Genomic DNA, 22792 nt, shown 5'->3' with positions numbered 1-22792 from the left:
CCCTCATAAAGAGTGGTATGTACCTCAGTAGTATATTGACCTTTGACCATTGACCCTCATAAAGAGTGGTAAGTAGCTCAGTAGTATATTGACTTTTGACCATTTCGACAATGAAGAAGTAGGTTGATTATACGTGACGTCACTGGTTTGTGTGCACATATACTTGCTTTGAGCACGCGCTGCAATGTTACTCATTAAACTTCTTTGTGATGTGTGTAGTCGTTGAGAAGCACTTGCTCTAAGCAATATATCGTCCTGGTCAGACAACACACATTTGTGAGACAGATGTCTACTATATCACGTACATGAGTTGAAGGTCATCCTGATCATAGATCACCCTCCAGGCTCACAGGACTCCGCTGCCCATAAGGTTGTCAGAGCAAGCGGCAACATGCCCAATGCATGTTGGAGTTAGACCAAAACATGCCTCGTAATGTACTTGAGAAAAAACATGTTTTTTTGTGTGATGTTTGAAAACTAAGCTATGGATTATCACTGGGTGTCAGTATTTGTATCATCGTTTTCCTAAGAGGGGGTAGTTGAAGGTCTTCCTTATCGTGGATCCCCCTCCAGGCTCTCTTACCCTTTTGAACCCTGGAAGCAGCACCATGCCAAATATCCTCAAGGACGCTTGTTGGAATTATGTCTCATGATAGACTTGAGAACAAGTGGGGGCGGTTGAAGGTCGTCCTTAGTTTGGATCGCCCACTTACCCCTTTGAAGTCCGTTACCTGCCTCTAAACATTAGCAGAACGTGAAACATCTTCCCTTTAACGTTGACGTGTAGAATATTTCAGTGTGCGAAACTTGGTGACAGTGCGGAAGCTAATTTTGTCCATCTTCGCCAGTGGGGATTACCGAGTCTGATGCCTGAAATGTGATGTCTGGTTATGCACGCTGTTCCAATAAGGCCTTTAATTTTGATTTTGTTAGCTTGTTGTTTAACGCCGCACTCAGCAATATTCCAGCTATATGATGACGGTCTGTAAATAATCGAGTCTGGACCAGACAATCCAGTGATCAACAGCATAAGCATCGATCTACACAATGTGTCAACCAAGTCAGCAAGCCTGACCACCCGATCCCGTTAGTCGCCTCTTACGACAAGCATTGATTGATGAAGATCAATTCTAACCTAGGTCTTCACGGCTTAACATGGGAAGGTTCGTTCACAGCGCACGCAAATGTTTAGGGTTGTACTATGTAACCTAAGTTGGCACCGAACCGTCAGCCTGGCCTTGTTCTATTTATTGCTGTTTGAGTTATGCAAAGAATGATAGAACACAACAGACAACATAAACACGTAATGTAATTGGTGATGGATTTGGAAACACATCATTCTGTCACAGCAAACACTTAAACCCATGTAAATCAATATTGACTATTTCAATGTGTTAACACTTCACTTAACTTTGCGGAAGAGGTTGTGTTGAATCAGCCTGTTTTATCTACACATCACATCATTAACTCTGTAATGTCCGTGACGTTACCACTCTTGTTGAACGCGGCTCATCTTAAGTTCTTTGTCTCCAAGTCGCATTGCTCACTTCTTCTAGAGAACCGAACACGTCCATGCGAAGCATGCATGGCAACAGAGGGTGGCATCCCTAAGCAGTTATGTGGTAATGAAGAACGCCTAGCTACATAAAAGCACCGTGCTGTAGAGGCATGTAACTGGCACTGTAAGGAAACAGTTTGCACATAACGGAATTGCTACAAGCTTGGTAATGCGGCGCGGCGCGTTGGGTGGAAGTGAGATGTTGTAGATCAATGACCACGGAGGACTACACGTGGTGAGGGAGAAGGGACGTAGGGTAACTATCAGTTGGGGAGACTAACTCCGACATCATATTGAGTGGCCAACTGATACTGATACAGGACGTCTCGGTGTTCGGAAACTGTCATCACTAGAAGAGGTAAGTAATGGGAATTTGTTCTGGCATTTCACGTTTAACTACATGGGAGTTCGTGTAACGCAGTCATTTTAACAGTCCATTCATTTGTGTCAATATTGTGTCAATAACTGTTTGAGAGGCATTCTAGAAATTGTGAGCAATAGGAATAACATGTCTTTATGGATGATCAACATTAGGAATGACAAGTCTTATGGATGATCAACATTAGGACTAACATGTCTTTATGGATGATCAACATTAGGAATGACAAGTCTTATGGATGATCAACATTAGGAATGACAAGTCTTTATGGAACATCCATAAACACTTGTCATTCCTGATGTCGTGATGACTGATTTGGTTGCATGATGTAACGAAACGAGTGGAATAACGAGGGATCGGGAAACTAATATAAAGAGTCTGAATCGAGTTTCGTGAAACCAGTATGATGAAAACAAATGTGATAACCTGTTTATAATATATGTACAAATTACAAAACGATCCCGTCAGATAACCGATATATTATTATAAGTGTAGTTTTCCACACTAATAATTATAAAAAGTATATCTAACGGGATTGAGCGTATATATATATATATATATATATATATATATATATATATATATATATATACTAGTATATATATATATATATATATATATATATATAAATTTATTACCTACCTAACCGTTACGTTATTTCATCATAATCTTACAAATTAAAAGAGCCGTCACTGCATAAGGTCAAGGTTGACGTATGAATACAGCATTCGTTGAATACAGCGACTCGTCGTGAAAATATTCTCTCCGATAACATCCTTAAATCTATCTGCAATCTATTGTGAAAAAACGTGAGATGAATTTTAAAAAGCATGATCGCATTAACCTAACCACAAACTTCTCAGTGTCAGAAATATTTCCACGACAATATCACACATGGCACTGCGTTAGTGTGCTCGATAGACGATCGACTCATGGAGTCATCATACGGTTTATATGTTATAATATTAATGTAATTGATTGTTGTCAAACAACACTAATTACGGAGCAATCACCTTCGTGAAGATTGCACAGATGGACACAATGTTGACGACATGCCTAATGACTGTCATTTGGTTCAAGAGTGACGACTGTCATTTGTCCAAGAGTGACGACTGTCATTTGTCCAAGGGTGGCGACTGTTATTTGTCCAAGTGTGGCGACTGTCATTTGTCCAAGAGTGACGACTACCATTTGTCCAAGGGCGGCGACTGTTATTTGTCCAAGTGTGGCGACTGTCATTTGTCCAAGAGTGACGACTATCATTTGTCCAAGTGTGGCGACTGTCATTTGTCCAAGGGCGGCGACGGTCATTGTCCAAGAGTGACGACTATCTTTTGTCCAAGGGTGGCGACTGTTATTTGTCCAAGTGTGGCGACTGTCATTTGTCCAAGAGTGACGACTGTCATTTGTCCAAGGGTGGCGACTGTTATTTGGTTCAAGAGCGGCGACTGTCATTTGTCCAAGAGTGACGACTGTCATTTGTCCAAATGTGGAGACTGTCATTTTTCCAAGAGTGACGACTGTCATTTGTCCAAATGTGGCAACTGTCATTTGTCCAAGTGTGGCGACTGTCATTTGTCCAAGGGTGGCGACTGTCATTTGGTTCAAGAGCGACGGGTATTTTTGGTCCAAGGGTTGCGCCTGTCATTTGGTCCAAGAGTGGCGACTGTCAGTTGGTGGAAGAGCGGCCGCTGTCATTTGCTCCAAGAGTGGCGACTGTAATTTTCTCCAAGAGTGGCGACTGTCATTTGGTTCAAGAGTGGCGACCGTCATTTGGTCCAAGAGCGGCGACTGTCATTTTCTCCAAGAGCGGCGACTGTCATTTGGTTCAAGAGTGTTGACTGTCATCTGGTCCTAGAGTGTTCCGAGTGTGTCGATGCATCTCTGTTATTGACTTCAGTAGGGTTTATAGGCAGTGTAATGTACATAGTTCGTTTGTAAACAGGGCAGACGTTATGTGGCGACTGTCAGTTGGTCCAAGAGCGGCGACTGTCAGTTGGTGCAAAAGCTGCGACTGTCATTTGGTCCAAGAGCGGCGACTGTCAGTTGGTGCAAAATCGGCCGCTGTCATTTTCCCCCAAGAGCGGCGACTGTTATTTTCTCCAAGAGTGGCGACTGTCATTTGGTTCAAGAGTGTTGACTGTCATTTGGTTCAAGAGTGACAACTGTCATTTGTCCAAGAGAGGCGACTGTCATTTGTCCAGGAGCGGCGACTGTCAGTTGGTCCAAGAGCGTTGACTGTCATTTGGTTCAAGAGCGACGGGTATTTTTGGCCCAAGGGTTGCGCCTGTCATTTGGTCCAAGAGCGGCGACTGTCAGTTGGTCCACGAGCGGCGAATGTCCAAGAGTGTTCCGAGTGTGTCGGTGGATCTGTGTTATTGACTTTAGTAGGGTTTATAGGCAGTGCAATGTACATAGTTCGTTTGTAAACAGGGCAGACGTTATGTGGCGACTGTCAGTTGGTCCAAGAGTGGCGACTGTCAGTTGGTGCAAAAGCTGCGACTGTCATTTGGTCCAAGAGTGGCGACTGTCATTTGGTTCAAGAGTGGCGACCGTCATTTGGTCCAAGAGAGGCGACTACCATTTTCTCCAACAGCGGCGACTGCCATTTTCTCCAAGAGTGGCGACTGTCATTTTCTCCAAGGGTGGTGACTGTCATTTAGTACAAGAGCGGCGACTGTCATTTGCATTAGTTATTAGTAGACAATGACGATTACTGATGTTATGGTGATTGCTGCTATCCATTATTGATGTTCACGACCTATGTATACAACGATGAATGCTTCTACACTACATGACTTCGCGTCCCTATTGCTTCACAAGTCGTGCGAAACATAAGTTGCTAAACATCACGGACGTGTTAAATATTTATGTAGAATTGTTCATGTTTTAGAGAGCGTTCCGTGTGTGTCGATGCATCTCTGTTATTGATTTTAGATGGGTTTATGGGTAGTACACTGTACAGAGTTCGTTTGTAAACAGGGTAGACGTTATGTGGCGACTGTCAGTTGGTCCAAACGTTGCGACTGTCAGTTGATCCAAGAGCGGCGTCTGTCAGCTAACCCAAGAGAGGCGACTGTCATTTGGTCCAAAAGTGGCGACTGTCAGTTGGTCCAAAAGTGACCTCTCTCAGTTGTCCAAGAGGGTGTCTGTCAGGTGGTCCAAAAGTTGCGGCTATCAGTTGGTCAAAGAGCGGCGTCTGTCAGCTGACCCAAAAGTTGCGGCTGCCAGTTGGTACAAGAGTGGCGACGGTCGGTTAGTCCAAGAGGGGCGTCTGTCAGTTGGTCCAAAAGTGACGACTGTCATTTGGTCAAAAAGTGACCTCTGTCGGTTGGTACAAGGTAGGCGATTGTCATTTGGTCCAAACGTGACGACTGTCAGTTGGCCCAAGACCAAACTGTGAAGTGCCATTATACGCTAGGAACTACAGCTGTATACTTATGAAACATTTACCGATTCATACTTGCATGAATATATTCTGTCTTTTTATACTGTATCTGAACCTGATGTATATTGTATCTACGAAGATATATCCTGATTTACACCGTAAAATATTCACGTCTTGGATCCTCAAGGCAACGCAACATAACATTGACATGGACGCTCCCTGCAGCCATTGTGCTTGTAATATCTGCAGTAGTGTTCTCATCCGTAACAACATATTGTTATTGCAGCCCTGCTTTGAGTGTTTTTTCCAATCTTCTTGGAGGATAACAGTTAAAAATAGGCCATTGTTACAATATGTACAACACACACTGTATTTTCTCGGAGAATCCTCTCGAAAATGTACTCTGGTGGAGTAATTAAGTATCTAGAGGGCTACCGAGTGTGGATGGAATATTTGATGTTGTCACTAAAGTGAGTGAGAGAGTGAGTGAGTGAGTGAGTTTAGTTTTGCGCTGCACTCAGCAATATGCCAGCTATATGGCGGCGGTCTGTAAATAATCGTGTCTGGGCCAGACAATCCAGGGATCAACAGCATGAACATCGATCTACGTAATTGGGATACGATGACATGTGTCAAGCCAGTCAGCGAGCCTGACCACCCGATCCCGTTAGTCGCCTCTTACGACAAGCATGGGTTAGTGAAGATCAATTCTAACCCGGATCTTCAAGGGGGTTGTCACTGAAGAGGATGAACAGTCGTGTATAGCCAAGACGTAACTGAAGGTGACGATATCGTAGTTTCTATGGGTCGGGGTACCAACTTCGTCTAATTATTCCACCGCTCATTTTAGTGATTAAAGCGTTCGCTCGTCATGCCGAAGACCCGGGTTCGATTCCCCACATGGGAACAAAGGCGGCGTAAAACTAATATCACTCACTCACCCAATTCAGCACCTGGATGATACACCACGTCGACTACTGATAAGGATATGGCTGAATATTGCCGATGTGACTTTAAATCTTAACTCACTCACTCACTCACTGATAACGTCCTCGACTCACCCACCAACCAATAAACCCATAACCGAATAAGTTCATTTACTCATGTTTTGCACAAACACAACTCGACGCCCGCCCGCTACCTTCATGATTAAACTCCACAGAATTCCACACGGACCGTCTGAAAACAGTACTCCATTCTTGAAATACCTTGTGATGTCACATGTTTGAATTATTCGTTGTTTTTGTGTATTTTTTGACAAAATGACAGTTGGTTGTCATTATTCATTAACACATTTTTGTGAGTCCATGTTTACATAATGTTCACTTGACAATGAAGGAACTACTGCATGTTTTGACAATGAAGCAGGTTGACCATGATACTGGAACACTACTCGGATCATGTGCGCACCTGTGTAAACATAGTACAGACAGTAAATCAGTTCAACAAACCATTATTACATTCTAATGTCTGTATCGTACTTAATGGAGAAAATGACCCGTGAAGATCCGGGGTAGACTAGGTCTTCAGCAACCCATGTGCTTGCCATAAAAAGGCGACTATCTTGTCGTAAGAGGCGACTAACGGGATCGGGTGGTCAGTTTCGCTGACTTGGTTGACACATGTCATCGGTTCCCAATTGCGCAGATCGATGCTCATGCTGTTGATCACTGGATTGTCTGGTCCAGACTCGATTATTTACAGACCGCCGCCATATAGCTGGAATATTGCTGAGTGCGGCGTAAAACTAAACTCACTCACTCACTAATGGAGAAAATAGAAAATATAAGAATGCTCAAAACCGGCATTATTCCAAACTAGTACGAGGCGCACGCACAAATACGCACCCACGCACACACACACGAGCGCTCACGCACGCACACATACATATTTGCATGCATATTTTTCACAATATTAACTCTGTATAGCTCTGTGTTTCCTGTTCATGAGCCAACATTTCCTTGTTCGTTTTCTAAACGGATTGTCTCTTGTAACAAGAAATCCACATTAAGGTCGTGTATTTTCCGTAAACAGATATTCTTCAATTATGGCTGTTGACAATTTCGCTCGCCCAAGGAAGAGTTGTATCGATAGAACCTCGATTGCATCCTTCAGTGTTATTTTTTATTGGATGAGGTTAGTTTGTACGATAACGCTATTGCCAAGGCCCTTTATATCGTTTTACATTTCTTTTTTTTGTTTTATGACATCCGTGCATAAAAATGAGTGAAAATAAACATTAAAATGAATCCTCCAGGCAACTGGTACATGCATCTGAAAATATTTTCAAATGTACAGCTATTGATTTATGTTGTCACGAGTCATATAAATTAAGGGCATTTACCTGTAGGTGTTCAACACCACTGTAACAGGCAGGGCAGTTACCTGTAGGTGTTCAACACAACTGTAACAGGCAGGACAATTAGCTCTGGGTGTTCAACACCACTGTAACAGGCGCGACAACTAAATGTAGGTGTTCAAGACCACTGTAACAGGCGCGACAACTAACTGTAGGTGTTCAACACCACTGTAACAGGCGCGACAACTAACTGTAGGTGTTCAATACCACTGTAACAGGCAGGGCAATATCATGTACTTGTTCAACTCCACCACAGTACAGCAGAGCAATTAACTGTAGGTGTTGAACACCACTGTAACAGGCAGGACAATTAGCTGTAGGTGTTCAACACCACTGTAACAGGCAGGGCAATATCATGTACTTGTTCAACTCCACCACAGTACAGCACAGCAATTAACTTTAGGTGTTGAACACCACTGTGACAGGCAGGACAATTAGCTGTAGGTGTTCAACACCACTGTAACAGGCAGGACAATTAGCTCTGTGTGTTCAAGACCACTGTAACAGGCGCGACAATTAACTGTAGCTGTTCAACTCCACCGCAGTAAAGCAGGACAATTAGCTGTAGGTGTTCAACACCACTGTAACAGGCAGGACAATTAGCTCTGTGTGTTCAAGACCACTGTAACAGGCGCGACAATTAACTGTAGCTGTTCAACTCCACCGCAGTAAAGCAGGACAATTAGCTGTAGGTGTTCAACACCACCGCAGTAAAGCAGGAAAATTAGCTGTAGGTGTGCAACACCACTGTAACTGACAGGACAATTACCTGTAGGTGTTCAACACCACTGTACCGAACAGGACAATTAGCTGTAGGCGTTCAACTCCACCGCAGTAAAGCAGGACAATTAGCTGTAGGTGTTCAACACCACTGTAGCAGACAGGACAATAAGCTGTAGGTGTTCAACACCACCGCAGTAAAGCAGGACAATTAGCTGTAGGTGTTCAACACCACTGTAACAGGCAGGGCCATTAGCTGTAGGTGTTCAGCACCACCGCAGTAAAGCAGGAAAATTAGCTGTAGGTGTGCAACACCACTGTAACTGACAGGACAATTACCTGTAGGTGTTCAACACCACTGTACCGAACAGGACAATTAACTGTAGGCGTTCAACTCCACCGCAGTAAAGCAGGACAATTAGCTGTAGGTGTTCAACACCACTGTAGCAGACAGGACAATAAGCTGTAGGTGTTCAACACCACCGCAGTAAAGCAGGACAATTAGCTGTAGGTGTTCAACACCACTGTAACAGGCAGGGCCATTAGCTGTAGGTGTTCAACACCACCGCAGTAAAGCAGGAAAATTAGCTGTAGGTGTTCATCACCACTGTAACAGGCAGGACAAGTAACCAAAGGTGTTCAACACCATTGTACCGAACAGGACAATTATCTGTAGGTGTTCAACTCCACCGCAGTAAAGCAGGACAATTAGCTGTAGGTGTTCAACACCACTGTAACAGGCAGGGCCATTAGCTGTAGGTGTTCAACACCACCGCTGTAAAGCAGGACAAATATCTGTAGGTGTTCAACACCACTGTAACAGGCAGGACAAGTAACTGTAGGTGTTCAACACCATTGTAACAGGCAGGGCAATTAGCCGTGACAGGATACGGACAGGATATTGGGGACGAACGATGTGGATGCTGGTGACGTCACTGAGAACATCATGTTGCGCAGATGGAGAATGCGCAGGTGATGGTCATCGGGGTGGTCACTTTCAGTCTCCCAGGAACTGGACCGTTAGATGGCTAACCTGGCTTGTTGAGGTGTCCCCGAATGTGGTCTACCTTGTACAGCCGAACGTTTTCTCAATATGGCCATTCGAAGTTCCTATCTCCGACATCCCAACGGTTTGTTCTCGCTTGGCAGCTGGTAACCTTGCCATGTTGTTGTATAATGATATATCACTAACAGTCAGAATCGACTGTGTTAAATAGTGTTGGTACATATCATGCAAGTGCGATTCAACAAAAACTTGATTTTAATGACATTCCTAACACAAAACTGTTAGCCATACTTAAACTCGTTTCAAAATGTTTTCCTTAAATAATCTCCCTAAACAGGTGTGGACTTTCTTCAGTACGCCAGTATAGGTGTGGGACTACCTTCAGTATTTATGTGTAATCTGGTAATTGCTAAAACGATCGAGCAAAGCAATCTGACAAATAGTTCGCCATATACAGTTGTATCTCAACCACATGGAGCCCACAATCACACATATGATACTTAAGGAACCATAATGACCAGCTAATAATTCCACGGCTTAAATGCTCATTACAATATATAGCCACTTTATACGGCTACAGAACGATATTCAGACGCTGTAGTGATCCTCTGAAGCGCCACGCTAACTGATGGGATCAAATACACGTCAAACCCACAATTTAGGTAAAGCGCTTCCAGGTTGATGGGGGAGTTTCATTATCAGCAACCCATCACGCAGATTGTGTTTATCCCAGTTTTCATTATCGGGGGCTCTGGCCACGTGAGGTTAATTATGAAAGCAATTCCATGATTCTGATCGGAACATGACCCAAACTGCCGACGTTGTGAGCGTCCTTTATAGAAGACAGATGTGTAGCCGACAGTGTAGGGCGATGTATGAGTAGATGGTGACTTTGCTCATCTCGCAGATCATCTTTGTTTCTACACATGGGAACACCGTATCTGTTGCCTTATTTCAAAGCCCTGTTTAGATACTAATAATATTATACCGATATCACTCGTCTACAGCCACCACTACCTCCACCACAACCACTACCACCACCACCCCTACCCACCACAACCGCTCCCACCACTTCAACCACCACCACCACCAACACAAACACAAACACCGCTCCCACCACCACTACCCACCACTACCACCACCACCGCTCCCACCACCACCACCACTACCACCACCACCTCTCCCACCACTACCACCACCACCAACAACACCACTCCCACTACCACTACCACTACCACTACCACCACCACCACCCCTACCCACCACCACCACTCCCACCAACAACAACACAAACACAAACACCACTACCCACCACCACCACCAACACCACTCCCACTACCACCACCACTACCACCACCACCACCACCACCACTCCCACCACCACCACCACCAACACCACTCCCACTACCACCACCACTACCACCACCACCACCACCACCACTACCCCACCACCACCACCACTACCACCACTTCCACCACCACCTCTCCCACCACTACCACTACCACCACCAACACCACTCCCACTACCACTACCACTACCACCACTCCACCACCACTACACCTCACCCTACCCACTACAACCGCTCCCACCACTCCAACCACCACCACCACCAACACAAACACAAACACTGCTCCCACCACCACCACCCACCACTACCACCACCACTGCTCCCACCACCACCACCACTCACCACCACCACCACCCTCTCCCACCACTACCACCACCACCACCAACACCACTCCCACTACCACTACCACTACCACCACCACCACCACCCCACCCACCACCACTGCCTCCCACCACTCCCACCACCACCAACAACAACACAAACACAAACACCACTCCCACCACCACCTCTCCCACCCACCACTACCACCACCACCACCACCACCACTCCCACCACCACCACCACCACTACCACCACTTCCACCACCACCTCTCCCACCACTACCACTACCACCACCAACACCACTCCCACTACCACTACCACTACCACCACCACTACCACCACCAACACCACTACCACTCCCACTACCACTACCACCACCACCACCACTCCCACCACCACCACCACTACCACCACCACTACCACCACCACTACCCACCACAACCACCACCACTCCCACCACCACTACCACTACTACTACTACTGCTAGTACTACTACTACTACTACTACTACTACTACTACTACTACTACTACCACTACTACTGCTACTACCACCCCTACTATAATTACTACTACTACTACTACTGCTGCTAGTACTACTACTACTACTACTACTACTGCTACTACCACCCCTACTATAATTACTACTACTACTCCTACTACTACTACTACTACTGCTACTACTACTACTACTACTGCTACTACCACCCCTACTATAATTACTACTACTACTACTACTACTACTGCTGCCGCTACTACTACTACTACTGCTACTACCACCCCTACTATAATTACTACTACTACTACTACTACTACGACTACATAGCTACTCCTACGACTACAATATTGACGCCTATGTATGAATTTTAAAGCACTGGCTATCAACTGATGTGTATTTCTATATAAACTGCACTCATAATAAGCGGCCATATCCACGGTCCACGATGTTCGGTACACAACAAGGGCAGATGATCGATAGTCATATCTCCCTGCTTCAATGATGGCAAACTCCCACAATGTAGCGAAGTGGTAAATATTGCAGAGGTCAGTTTGTGCTTGAGATCAGCGATATGCATGGAACAGTGTCCATTATCATTGCGCGCATTGCGTGGTGCACTCATACTAGCTGCCTTGTACACTGTACCGGAATGAAATCTCTTTCAATCTGATATCAGAATCAGCAAGTTTGTTCTGTACTTTCTTGTTTGTATAAGTGGGTATAGAGGTTGATAGACATCCAGCTTCGCGCACCTTATCACGCCATCTTGATTGGATGGATTCTTCCCTTCATCCAAACTTGCTTTTTAATGGCAAAGGGTATGATAAAATCGGTGAAACATTTATTTAAAAAACTAAACAAAAACACCTGTATTATTAGAGTATGTATACAACCCTGCTAATGATATATGAAAACCGGTCAAATATTAACCTCTTTGGTTTAAAATTGCATATTAAGCCTTGACAGCACCTCATCAAAGGTTCTCTCTGTATATATCATTTTTTCGTTGTTCATACCACATGTAGCTACATCAACGCCGTTACTAGTCCAGTATTAAGTCTGGGGCGTTGGGTAACCTAGTGGTTAAAGCGTTCGCTCGTCACGCCGAAGACCCGGGTTTGATTCCCAACATGGGTACAATGAGTGAAGCCCATTTCTGGTGTCCCCCGCCGTGATATAGCTGGAATATTGTTAAAAGCGGCGTATAACTGAACTCACTCACTCACTCACCCACCAGTATTAAGTCTGTTTCCGCTCTACATAGACATACGTATGTACTGAAGAAGAATACTGATTATGAATACCAGCCCCTAAATCAATGAATGATTTGTCTGACCAATAATCGATTACATACATTATGTGCCCGTGACGGTCTGTTGGTCTTCAGTAACCCATGTTTGTTAAAAGGCGACGAACGGTATGGGGATGTAACGCTCGCTGATTCTATTGATGTGTGCCATCGAGTAACAGTTTTGTGGATCGATCGAAAACCAGCCCATGCTTGTCGTAAGGGGCGACTAACGGGGTCGGGTGGTCAGGTTCGCTGACTTGGCTGGCACATGCCATCGTATCCCATTTGCGTAGATCGATGCTCATGCTGTTGATCACTGGATTGTCTGGTCCAGACTCGATTATTGACAAACTGCCGCCATATAGCTGGCATTTTGCTGAGTGTTGCGTTAAACAAATAAACAACCAAACAAACAAACAGTTGATATAGTCGCGTGACTACGCAGTTTGTTTATCACCGTCTCACCATATATACATAATTGCATTCAATTTGTAAACAATAAATATAAGTATAAATGCCACTCCTATGGACGAGATAAAAAATATATAATGTAAAAATCATAGAATAATCATGAAAATACTGTATGAAATTAATATACGTTCAGTAGATAGACAATGGGATGATGAAAGCATAAAAATATACATTATTTATGCAAGTACTTTTGACGCATTAAAAGTAGACTAAAGCAGCGTTTCACATATACTGATTATTGAGAATTTAAAGATTGTAAAAAAATAATTAAAAATTCACTCATTACTCATGTATTAAATGTGAATATTAGCAGAACATAACTCCAGATTCAAAGACAGGTGAACAGTTAGTATTTTGTCAAGTCACCATGGGCAGCAATGCAGGCTTCAATGCGGCGGGGCATACTACTGATCAAAGAAGTTAGAAAGTCGTGGTCCATGCTGTCCCAATATCGGACCACCTCTTCTTTCATTTCAGCAATATTTGTCAGATTTTTCTTATTGACACTTTCCTTCATAAGTCCCCAAACATTTTCTATTGGATTTAGGTCAGGGCTATAGCTTGGCCAATCTAATAATGTCATATTTTGGGTCCGAAACCAGGCCTGTGAATGCTTTGAACGATGTTTTGGGTCGTTGTCCTGCTGGAAAATCCAAAATTTTCCATAGAACACGTGAGCAGATGGAAGTAAATATCCCTCGAGAATATCTGTGTACCGCTCACTGTTCATATTCCCTTCAAATACACAGAGGGGCGTTGCCCCTAACACAGATATGCCACCCCACACGTTAAATTTCGGACTGTACTTTGGGCGCTGATACAAAGGTTTTTCAGTTTGTTGGGTCCAGAATTTCAGTGTATTAGGAAACAGCCACACAGAACTTTCATCTGAGAAAATCACATTGTCCCAGTTAAAAGTTCTATGCTGTAAGCACCAGTTCAACCTTCGCTCCTTTTGTTCAGGTTCCGGTGATGGAATTCGACTTTTCTGCCAACCCATTGCATGCAGCTCATTTCTAATTGTCTCCTTTACAGACAGCCACAGTTCCCCTATCAATCATATCCAGCCTTACGTTTTCTAAACTCCTTCGTTTGTTTTTAGAAACAAGAATACCAAGCCGCCCCCTGTCACCGACAGTCAATTTTCTGGGCCTAACTGCGCCTGCCTGGTGCTCATGCCATATCCATTTGGATTACTTTTCAAAACACGATAAACAGTGGACAAAGGGATGCCTGTTCTACTTGAAATCACTTTAGCTGATCTGATGTCCTTGTTATAATACTCTAAAATCAACTTCCTCTTCTTTAAATCATCCATACAGAGGATCACAGAAAATGTCGTCAGCTAGCAAGTAAACAAAGGGAGATAACTCTTCACAAACTAATGAAAAAGGATAAACGGAGTTGTCTCTCTTGAATGAAACCAAGCACTTGATAGCTGGTCAAGGTTGTTTATACTAGAAATCCAATTAAACATATTCCTAAAATTCTCAATAATTTCTGGTCATACTATATATTTCAAAAAGGTGTTCATATCTAAAGAGGAGTGTTAATTTTTCAACGTCAGGTAAAATTCTGGTAAAACATCACTGGCTGCAGAAAAAAAGGTCTACTTGGATGTGGGAATATAGAGAGCATTCAAATACAACACGTTTTTCCGATTCAACTTTTGTCGAGGCAGTGAAGACATTTTCTTTACGTGTGCATACTGTTAAATATTCGTAACGTTACGACCTCTCGCAGCTCTATATTTTATCACAGGCTTACGAATGTCGTAGGGCTACGAACGCTTCGTGGATCGGGACCATGGTATAGTGCCCGTATGCTGAAACACGACACATGGTCACTCTATATTTGTCACGTGACCAGGCAGTCTCACATCGACGACTTTCTATGTCACTTCCGTGTTCTGTGATTCGGACGTTGATGTTCAACTTATGGCAGCACAAGTGTTTAACAAATGAGAACTTCACTGCAACTCGTGATATATGAAGTGCTGGCGTTATGCGACATAGTGAGTGGGTTGAAAATAAGTGTCTGTTCGATATTTCTAGGTTTTATTTCCACAGCACATGGCAACAGAAGGTTATGAAGGCTGCCATCTTGATTTCCTCCAAAACGTACTTGTAAAAAAATAGGATTGGTAAGCGGAAAACAATAACTAAAAGCGGAACAAGATTAACTATTCTTCGTAACATGGGCTGTACTCCCACATCACCCTGTGAGGAATAAAGTTGGTCTACAATGACGATTGGTTGCTTAGACACTTCATAGTACCCTGAGATTTATCATGCTCTCTGTCATGTGTTGTTTTCTAGGTCGTTTATTTAAATGGCCCTTGTTACGTATACTACGCACACTTTGCTGAGGAGCACAAAATTTCACAACTTTAAAATTTGAAACTGTATCCATTTAAAACAGGATAAATATTAATATGGTAACCCCTATTTAGGCAAACAAGCACTTTAATCTAACCTTATGCACTTGATACATGAGTAACCATAAAATGGTTTTCACGGCACCAATCAACCATTTTGCAAATCATGGAACGAGTCACTGACAAATAAACGTGTCAACAGCAGGTATGGGATCCACAAGATGCAATGACATGCTGAAACCTAAGATCCATGCTTACAACAAGCTTAGGTATTTAAACCAAGTTTTCTGTTGAATCCATGATTTGATCCTTAGCAAAGTGTGAATAGTATAGTTGGAATACTGCTAAGCGCAACAAGCATACACCGTTATATCTGCTCCCAGATGTATGTTCTTAAGTGAACGCCTGTAAGCATGATATTCAGTATTCAATAGCAATATTCCAGCAAATGTACGGCGGGGGACACCAAATATCGGCCCCACACATGGAACCTATGAGAAGAATCGAACCCGGGGTCTTCGCCGTGACGAGCGAACGCTTTAATCACTTGGAACATTCAATATGACCCACACATCAAAAGCGTGTTATATTGAAACGTGGTGGAAATGCGTGGTTCTGTGTGTCATTCAAGCTAAGTTACGTAACACTGGTCCTGCGCCTCATGGAAACACTAAGGACATTGTTCCAATATGGCTATGTAATCAGCAGTAAATGGGTACCCGATGGTAGTATGAAATTTTCCGATGACTTTTAATCTTGTGCTGTCTCAATTAGTGGTGGTCCGATTAATTGAAATAATCGAAGATTGGTCGCAGTGACTAAACGACCAAGCAATCGATCATGTTTTCTCATAATCGAACACAAACAATTCTGGAACACTTGTTTTCATTAACAGTATTTTTCTCTAGGTTGGTTTTGTCTATTATATTTCATAAGCACTACAGGCTCGTGATTGAATTATCTTAAAGACTCTAAGAAATTTATGTTCCTAACATAATAGTCATCCTTTAAAGATGTGTTATTTTGCACAAAACCCCCCCAAAAAAACTACATGTTTTCTTACTTATTTTTTGTGCATTAACAACTTTAATAAATGACGCTAACCAATTATTTTCGATGACTGATCGGTTGTAATGAACCAATCTTCAATTTTGAGATTTTAAACAATTCCCAACACTAGTCTCAATGTGAGCTTGGGTTTTTCACTCTTCGGGTATCTGAGTATGAAGTATGGTATAAGAAGCAATGTATTATTATTGTTGTTACAGCTGTGGTTATTGTCATTATTTATTTGGTTTGTAGTTCATGTACTTTGTATTTAGACTACTCGAGCACATGTTGAAGCTGAGGATCTGAAAAGAAAATCCAAATATGAAGAAATCATTTAAAAAAACGGTTTACGTTTTACGAGCGTTTCAGAGCAATCCCTTTGATTTGTAAAACCAACCCATTAGAAGAAGCTGGAAGATACTGTTTCAGCTATGATGATGGCCATAATCTTATTTGGTAACACTTTCAAGACGAGTTCAACCTCTGTTCGTCAGCGCTGTATGCTTGTGTAATGAGTTAAAACGTGATGTTCCCTCCACGCTATTGATTTCTTACCCGAAAGGAAATTGTCAATTAATAAATCGATAGTACCCGTGTTGGTGCACGGTGTCCAAGTGCAGTGTGCAAGCGGCGTGTACACCGCCGCTAGACGTTCCCAGTTCTGTGGAATCCATTAGCCAGACATCAGGAACCGTGAAATGAAACTATGTATTGCGTTTTCAATCTCCGGGGAAATAGGTACCCAAACATCAATGGCTTCTGATTTTGTAATGAATTAGATCAGAAAATCCAAGCGCTGTTCCGAACGAATCCGTGCGTTACATTTGCAAAATTGTAAAACGTGTGTTTGACATATTAAAGCGCTTTAGATACACACGATGTTTAAAGGGGGTAGCGTTTGAAGACTAATGCTTCTTAATTGTCTTACAAAGCTGCATTTACATTTCCCAGTTTTTCATAAGATGCAGAACAGCTAAAGAGGAAAAGGACAGGTTTGCGGGAGATATGATACACTGGACTTTCGATGTTGAAAACAGTCTGCCGATGCAGCACACTGGTTGATCGATGCTCAAAATAAAATAGAGAGAGAGAGAGAGAGTGAGAGAGAGAGAGGGGGGGGGGGGGGGCAGACAGACAGACAGAGAGACAGAGACAGACAGAGAGACAGAAAGAGAGAGATATCCTTACATTCATTGTTTCACTCACATATCCATACAATCGTCTGCACACACAATCACCGATTCACTCACACATCCATACAATCACTGATTCACTCACACATCCATACAATCACTGATTCACTCACCCATCCACACAATCACTGATTCACCCACCCATCCACACAATCACTGATTCACCCACCCATCTATACGATCACTGATTCACTCACCCGTCCATACAATCACTGATTCACCCACCCATCCATACAATCACTGATTCACTCACCGTCCATACGATCACTGATTCACCCACCCATCCATACGATCACTGATTCACTCACCCGTCCATACAATCACTGATTCACCCACCCATCCATACAATCACTGATTCACCCACCCATCCATACGATCACTGATTCACTCACCTGTCCATACAATCACTGATTCACCCACCCATCCATACGATCACTGATTCACTCACCTGTCCATACAATCACTGATTCACTCACACATCCATACAATCACTGATTCACCCACCCATCCACACAATCACCGATTCACCCACCAATCCACACAATAACTGAATCACTCACACATCCATACAATCACTGATTCACTCACACATCCATACAATCACTGATTCACTCACCCATCCGCACAATCACTGATTCACTCCATCCATACAATCACTGATCACATATATACAATCACTGATTCACTCACCCATCCATACAATCACTGATTCACCCACCCATCCATACAATCACTGATTCACTCACCCGTCCATTGAATCACTGACTCACTCACCCATCCATACAATCACTGATTCACTCACCCATCCATACAATCACTGATTCACTCACACATCCATACAATCACTGATTCACTCACCCATCCATACAATCACTGATTCACTCACCCTTCCATACAATCACTGATTCACTCACCCATCCATACGATCACTGATTCACTCACACATCCATACAATCACTGATTCACTCACCCATCCACACAATCACTGATTCACTCACCCATCCATACAATCACTGATTCACTCACCCATCCATACAATCACTGATTCACTCACCCATCCATACAATCACTGATTCACTCACCCATCTATACAATCACACTCACATCCATTCACAATCACTGATTCACCACCGTCCATACAATCACTGATTCACTTACCCATCCATACAATCACTGATTCACTACCATCCATACAATCACTGATTCACCCACCCATCCATACAATCACTGATTCACTCACCCATCCATACAATCACTGACTCACTCACCCATCCATACAATCACTGATTCACTCACCCGTCCATTGAATCACTGACTCACCCACCCATCCACACAATCACTGATTCACTCACCCATCCATACAATCACTGACTCACTCACCCATCCATACAATCACTGATTCACTCACACATCCATACAATCACTGATTCACTCACCCATCCATACAATCACTGAATCACTCACCATCCATACAATCACTGATTCACTCACCCATCCACACAATCACTGATTCACTCACCCATCCATACAATCACTGATTCACTCACCCATCCATACAATCACTGATTCACTCACCCATCTATACGATCACTGATTCACTCACCCTTCCACACAACCACTGATTCACTCACCCATCCACACAGTCACTGATTCACCCACCCATCTATACAACCACTGATTCACTCACACATCCATACAATCACTGATTCACTCACCGTCCATACAATCACTGATTCACTCACCCATCCACACAATCACTGATTCACCCACCCATCTATACAACCACTGATTCACTCACCCATCCATACAATCACTGATTCACTCACCCATCCATGGAATCACTGATTCACCCACCCATCCATACAATCACTGATTCACTCACCCATCCACACAGTCACTGATTCACCCACCCATCTATACAACCACTGATTCACTCACACATCCATACAATCACTGATTCACTCACCGTCCATACAATCACTGATTCACTCACCCATCCACACAATCACTGATTCACCCACCCATCCATACAATCACTGATTCACCCACCCATCCATACAATCACTGATTCACTCACCCATCCATACAACCACTGATTCACTCACCCATCCATACAATCACTGATTCACTCACCCATCCATACAATCACTGATTCACTCACCCTTCCACACAACCACTGATTCACTCACCCATCCACACAATCACTGATTCACCCACCCATCTATACAACCACTGATTCACTCACACATCCATACAATCACTGATTCACTCACCGTCCATACAATCACTGATTCACTCACCCATCCACACAATCACTGATTCACCCACCCATCCATACAATCACTGATTCACCCACCCATCTATACAACCACTGATTCACTCACACATCCACACAATCACTGATTCACCCACCCATCCATACAATCACTGATTCACCCACCCATCCATACAATCACTGATTCACTCACCCATCCATACAATCACTGATTCACTCACCCATCCACACAATCACTGATTCACCCACCCATCTATACAATCACTGATTCACTCACCCATCCATACAATCACTGATTCACCCACCCATCCACACAATCACTGATTCACTCTACCATCCATACAATCACTGATTCACTCACCCATCCACACAATCACTGATTCACTCACCCATCCATACAATCACTGATTCACTCACCCATCCATACAATCACTGATTCACTCACCCATCCACACAATCACTGATTCACCCACCCATCTATACAACCACTGATTCACTCACCCATCCACACAATCACTGATTCACCCACCCTTCCACACAATCACTGATTCACTCACCCATCCATACAATCACTGATTCACCCACCCATCCATACAATCACTGATTCACTCACACATCCATACAATCACTGATTCACTCACCCATCCATACAATCACTGATTCACTCACCCATCCATACAATCACTGATTCACTCACTCATCCACACAATCACTGATTCACCCACCCATCCATACAATCACTGATTCACTCACCCATCCACACAATCACTGACTCACTCACCCATCCATACGATCACTGATTCACCCACCCATCCACACAATCACTGACTCACTCACCCATCCATACAATCACTGATTCACCCACCCATCTATACGATCACTGACTCACCCACACATCCATACGATCACTGATTCACCCACCCATCTATACAATCACTGATTCACTCACCTGTCCATACAATCACTGATTCACCCACCCATCTATACAATCACTGATTCACCCACCCATCCATACAATCACTGATTCACCCACCCATCCATACGATCACTGATTCACCCACCCATCCACACAATCACTGATTCACTCACCTGTCCATACAATCACTGATTCACCCACCCATCCATACAATCACTGATTCACCCACCAATCCACACAATAACTGAATCACTCACACATCCATACAATCACTGATTCACTCACACATCCATACAATCACTGATTCACTCACCCATCCACACAATCACTGATTCACCCACCCATCCATACAATCACTGATTCACCCACCCATCTATACGATCACTGATTCACTCACCCGTCCATACAATCACTGATTCACCCACCCATCCATACAATCACTGATTCACCCACCCATCCATACAATCACTGATTCACCCACACATCCATACAATCACTGATTCACCCACCCATCCATACGATCACTGATTCACCACCCTTCCACACAATCACCCATTCTTTTTTTTTTACTTCTTTATTTCGGTACAGTGGTTTGTACTACATGGTCCATATAGAGTGATACATTACCAAGTACTTATACAGGTACAGCAAGGCGGGTGAGTGAGTGAGTTTAGTTTTACGCCGCATTCAGCAATATTCCAGCTATATGGTGGCAGTCTGTAAATAATCGAGTCTGGACCAGACAACCCAGTGATCAACAGCATGGGCATCGATCTACGCAATTGGGAACCGAGCACATAACAGTCCAGATCCAGTGATACATAGTTTTGCAAGGTACTTACACAAGTACATCAGGGCATGGAAGATATTACAGTCCATATACAGTAATACATACATTTACAAGGTACTTATACAAGAGCTTTAAATTGGAGGTTTGAGGCATGGAACATATAACAGTCCATATACAGTGATTTTACAGGGTACTTATACAAGTACATCAAGGCATGGAAGATATAACAGTCCATATACGGTAACACATTAATTTAAAAGCCACTTATACAAGAGCTTTAAATTGGAGGTTTGAGGCATGGAAAATATAACAGTCCATATAGGGTGATTTTAAAAGGTACTTATACAAGTACATCATGGCATGGATGATATACCAGTCCATATACAGTGTTATATAATTTTCAAGGTACTTATACAAGAGCTTTAAGGCGGAAATTTAAGGCACTCATCCAATGATAGAATCAGCGGTTTACTCTGCCTTCCAAACACTCAACCAAACCCTGCGAATATCCCATGAGTGAAACAAAACCCACTGATGGTGCGTGACACGTTTGTCATGGTAATTTTTGTTGTAGTTAGTAGTGGAGTGTGTAAACGATATCAACCCCCATCCCATCAGAGCGACTAAAAACGTCAAATACATCCATTACCAGAATTAATGATGCAATTGTCCCACGGCGATCTATCACACCAATCAGACAAAGATAATGTGTCGATTTGTCATATGACACATCCCACGTGGATTTCAGCTTCCAGATTATTCCATCGTTTATTAATCTAGTGTCACGCAATATCCTCTGCCGTCGGTTAATCCCAGAATGACGTGATGAAGATCTCGTGAGATTCTGCGAGA

General features: G+C 43.3%; 1 protein-coding gene across 1 annotated transcript in view; it reads left to right on the top strand.

Moving 5' to 3' along the window:
- Positions 1-1420: 1420 nt before the first annotated feature.
- LOC124257174 overlaps positions 1421-22792 on the top strand; it is a 50026-nt gene continuing 28654 nt past the window's right edge. The window contains exon 1 of the mRNA XM_046691194.1: positions 1421-1916. The gene's annotated coding sequence lies outside the window, so the exon portion shown is untranslated. The remainder of the gene's footprint in view (positions 1917-22792) is intronic.

The sequence above is a fragment of the Haliotis rubra genome, unplaced genomic scaffold (assembly GCF_003918875.1).
Source record: "Haliotis rubra isolate DU_JTF1 unplaced genomic scaffold, ASM391887v1 Scf650, whole genome shotgun sequence".
Lineage (NCBI taxonomy): Eukaryota > Metazoa > Mollusca > Gastropoda > Lepetellida > Haliotidae > Haliotis > Haliotis rubra.
This window is presented reverse-complemented; position numbering and strand designations above follow the sequence as displayed.